Raw genomic sequence first — 5,285 nt, forward strand, 5'->3', positions numbered from 1 at the left:
GTTTTACTTGGAAATTATGGAGAACCGGTTTTTAACCCCAAGAAGGTTTATGCAAGATACTAGAAGTGTGTTAAGGGAATTATTTCAAGATCAGAGATTGTTCAAGAAAGAAATTAATCATATGATCTCTAAATTATATTATTTTCGTTAAGAGCTAATATCGAACTTATCTGGCTAAGAAATTACGGAAATGCCTTAAGAGGTAGAATAGTCTGAGATGACTCTGAATGAGAAAATACTTAGAGGATTCGTACTTAACTCGAATAAGTACGGATTTAATTGTTAAGATCCCGACTTAGTGCAGGAAAATTTATGATATTCCGTTTGTAAAGTCTGAGAAGACACTTGACCTGAAAATATTCGAATAATGAGTAAATACTGGAAGAGTAATTTATCGGGGGTATTTTGCTGTCAGAATTGTTCGAAAGGACTGAAGTAAATGATAAGATTGAATTAAATAATAAGATCGGATGGAAGGAAAAGATTGAAATACCGTAGATCTGTAAAATGACCAAAATACCCCTGTAATGGAAATGAACCAAGAATATCACCAAGCTCAGGAATGATTGGATATCCTCGAGCTCTGAAATGAATGGAATAAAACTGAATACCAAAATTTACAAAATAACCTTATGGCCTAAATTAAGTAAATGTATTGGATTAATTAAGGAATCCAAGTAAGCATAAGTATTGGACTACCTTTAAAGGTAATGGAAAACAATTTAAGTGAATAGATCAACCCTAAAGCTATGTCAATACTTGAATGGCATAGATATTACTGGAACATGTGTTCGTCTTCTCAAGTTTGGCTCAATGATAATTTTGGAAGTATTCAGCTCAGCTCAGCTCTAGATCGTATTCAGTACTAAGAATTGGATGTTTGTTCGACAAATCAACCACGAAGACCAAATTGAATGGAATGAAAGTACAACATGTATCTGAAATTCAGGAACGTTTGAATTACTCTGGAAAATCCTGAAGTAACTGGAATGGACATGACTGCTAAATGAACTAGGTAACCTCAATGACTAAGGATTTAATAAGTGATTTGGATAAGTCTGGAAACTCTTATGAGTTACGTAGTGTACAATTACAATGGGTTATGAACAAATTAATCAAGTACGTCATCATTTTATGATATTGTGGAAGCGTGGAAATGAAATAAAGACATTGGAAGATTTATTCAGCGATGATTCCGAAAATGGTCTACGGACAAGAATTTGTGGTATTAAAGAGTAAATACCCTAGAAGGAAAATGAATTGATCAGTCGACATAGATTGTTAAGGTTCTGAATCTTCGTTCTCAAGTTGTTCGATTATCCGATCAATTGACATGGATATAAAGGATTCTGAATACCCTTCTGATTACATACAACTTCTGAAAACTGTCCAAATAAGATATGATCCTGATAATTCACATTCTGAATAACTGATGATTATGTCAGTTATTGAACTTTTCCAATAGTATTTCTAACGTCCGGTATTTTATCGGTATACTGAAAATCCGTGTTTCTCTGCCTGCTAAGATTATTTAGCATCTCTGAATAATATCTGTAAACTCTGGTGTGTTCCCTAATCATATAAATATTTATCTGATTTCCGACTTGAATTCTGTTCTGATAAATGACCTGAATTCTGTTCTGATTTCTGATCTGGATTCTGTTCTGATATCTGTTCTGAATTCTGTTTTGATTTCTGATATCTTCGTTTAATGACGGAAAAATGTTTTAATTGGGGGGTATTGTTGAAGGAAGAATTCCGCAGGTACCTCGGCTTTGTGCTCAGGGCCTTATATGTTGTGTTGGGTTGGGTGTATGGTTCTGGGGAACCTACACATTATGTTGTGATGGGATGGGGGTATATATATATGTGTTTTAAAAAGATCTGAAAAGTTACATGGTTTTTGGGAACACATTAGAAAACCTATTCTGATATCCTGAACCTAGACATCCGAAATATTTCCATCTGAAATGAATACTATTTGTTACTACATGCGATATCAATGGACCTCAGCTCAACATAAAGATCTGTAAATATCTGAACCAATAAGGAAAATATGTTTATCTGTATCTGCACGTTTTTCAGCATCATCTGGTAGTTCTTTATTACTGAGCTTTTCGAAGCTCACTCTATTACTCACCTTTTCAGGTTAAAAGAATTGTACCAGTGCATCTATCGACTTCAGTAAGAGAGTTCTTCCGGCGTTGTTACAGAGTATGGTACATGTGATTAGGGGGCATGTAATTGTATTTGATTTATATACGAGTCTGGAAATATGTTTTATTTTTAAATAGTGACAAATGATTTTATAAGTTTACATGTTCTGATAAAAAGATTTAAATTTTCCGCTATTTTTACAATGGGTCGCTCCGGTGGCCCTAATGTGACTTCCCGGATCGGATTGGGTTACCCGCATCGGTCTGGGGGGTTACATTTAGTGGTATCAGAGCTATGGTTTGAGTCAAAATTTTTCAAGATAGACCGGCCGGTCGAATGTCAAAATATATCTGATCAGTACATGCCCCTAGACTGCAATCGTACCTCTCTGAGCCGGAACTCCAGGGCTGAGTCCCTATCTGTAACGAACAAACCGAAGTTTCTATCTGTTACGGTTATATTTGTACAAAAAGGAATTCCAGTAACATCTGTTTAATCGCTGTAAAGTACCTCACGAGCCGTGTGTGAATTATTCATCTGAGAAATTCTGACTCGACTCCGGAAATGAAATTGGGATATGCTGCTGCTCTATGAGCCTATTCACGTAACCAAGACTAAATTGATTACTCAAGGAAATTTTCGTTTGGATTCTTTTATTGAAATGAGGAAAAATTATGATAAGAATGTATGCTCAGTTGGTTAAGGATTAGTGCAGGATCTGTATTTCTATAAGAGCTAAATGAAAGATATGAAAGAACTGATAGAAGTTTTATTTTTGCAATTATTTGACATGAATGAATTTCGAGGACGAAATTCTTTTTAAGGAGGGAAGAATTGTAACACCCCAATTTAGGGGCTAAATTTAAGAAATTATAAAGTGGTGGATTTAATTTGATGTTTTGAAAGAAACAGTGGGTTAAATTACAAGATTTCAAAGTTGGAAGACCATTTTAAGAAGTGCAGGAAATTCAGTGGCTAAACCCATGATTTAACCATTTTTTAATATGTTGAATTATAAGTTCTCTCCCCGTGCGCAGGTTCAGGAGAAAATTTTCCAGTTTTCCCTCTCCAACTACCCTCCTTTCAACTCCGATCTACTCGCCGTCTGACCTCCGATCGACGAGCCGAAACCACCACCGTGTTCGTTGCCAACCGAGGAACAAAACCCCTCAAACCTTTCATCGTGAATCGTCGTCGTTCGTCGTTAATTTCTGTCGAAAGTATCGTCGGTAATAACTCGGTTTTTGTTGGTTTTTCATCGATTCACGACGATCGGGTCATCTGTTTACGACACCTCCCGCACCATCGTGTTCCTTGTGCCGTTCCGAGTCCACCGGTGTTCTCCTTTTTCTCCGGCGGCGGCAGCGCGTGTGGAGGTGAAGCGGTCAAAGTTTCCGACATTTCAAAATCGAGCTCTCCGCCGTTCAAAATTGTGAACCGAGCTTTGTAAGTATCTCGAAATCGCTCAAAATAATTTTTAGAAATTTTTCTGTGAATTTTACACTGCCGGAACAGTGCCCACGCGCCCCCACGCGCCGCCACTGGGGAAGACAAAAGTGACCGGTTTGACCGGTTTTAGTGGATAGTTGACCGGTTTGACCGGTCATAACCCGACCCGACCCGACCCGTTTACCCGACCAGTTGACCCGACCCGTTGACCCGACCCATTGACCCGACCCGTTGACCGTTGACCCGTTGACCGTTGACCCACGTTGACCACTGTTGACCAAAACTTTGACCGGCTTTGATCGAGCATTAAACGACCTTTGACTTCGACCGAGTATACCTATCCTGACATTTTTCGACGTTCCAAATCCGATTCCGCTGTCCGTTTTTCGAAATTCGAACCCGAAGACCTCGAAATTGCCGGTCAAACCCGTTGACTTTGATTTGACCGAATATTCCAAATTTCCGAAAAGTCATATTTATGCTTTCGACGTTCTGAATCCGAATCCGAAGTCCGTTTCGCCAAATTCGAACCCGGTAAGCCATCTTTCACTGATTTATCACCCAATTCGATCCGTTTATCGTAATTAAGCTTCGTTTCTGATATAATTTATGTTGATATGTATCTGAGGAATTATTGGAAGTTGAATTGAAGATCAAAGGCGTTCGAATGGAATTTTTATGGTCGATCAGTATTGCACGGAAATCGAGGTAATACTTTACTACCTCTTTATGCTTTATGGAACATGTTGGTATTGATAAATGCATGAATGGAAATGTTTAGTCTCATATGTGTAATTAATGAAGATCTACACTAGGTACAAATACGGTAGAAAGTAGATAACTAAATATGGCTCAGATGACTATTATAAGAAATGGAGGACGGTTTGAATTAAATTACAAGTTCTGGAATTAAGTAATAAAAGAATTAACCATGGATTGTAGATTATAATTTATCTCATTAAAGGTACTTATATGATAAATTAAGAGAATATTTCGATTAGGGAAAATTACGAAATTACCCTTATGTTGGAAAATGATAAGAATTGTCTCTGGAAGTGGATTAATAAATCTGAAAAGAATTATTGATCTGCTAAAACTATTGATGTGCATAAGAAATGTTAGTTTTACTTGGAAATTATGGAGAACCGGTTTTTTAACCCCAAGAAGGTTTATGCAAGATACTAGAAGTGTGTTAAGGGAATTATTTCAAGATCAGAGATTGTTCAAGAAAGAAATTAATCATATGATCTCTAAATTATATTATTTTCGTTAAGAGCTAATATCGAACTTATCTGGCTAAGAAATTACGGAAATGCCTTAAGAGGTAGAATAGTCTGAGATGACTCTGAATGAGAAAATACTTAGAGGATTCGTACTTAACTCGAATAAGTACGGATTTAATTGTTAAGATCCCGACTTAGTGCAGGAAAATTTATGATATTCCGTTTGTAAAGTCTGAGAAGACACTTGACCTGAAAATATTCGAATAATGAGTAAATACTGGAAGAGTAATTTATCGGGGGTATTTTGCTGTCAGAATTGTTCGAAAGGACTGAAGTAAATGATAAGATTGAATTAAATAATAAGATCGGATGGAAGGAAAAGATTGAAATACCGTAGATCTGTAAAATGACCAAAATACCCTGTAATGGAAATGAACCAAGAATATCACCAAGCTC

This window comes from Hibiscus syriacus, unplaced genomic scaffold (assembly GCF_006381635.1).
Source record: "Hibiscus syriacus cultivar Baekdansim isolate YM2019G1 unplaced genomic scaffold, ASM638163v2 tig00004630_pilon, whole genome shotgun sequence".
NCBI classification, from domain to species: Eukaryota; Viridiplantae; Streptophyta; class Magnoliopsida; order Malvales; family Malvaceae; genus Hibiscus; species Hibiscus syriacus.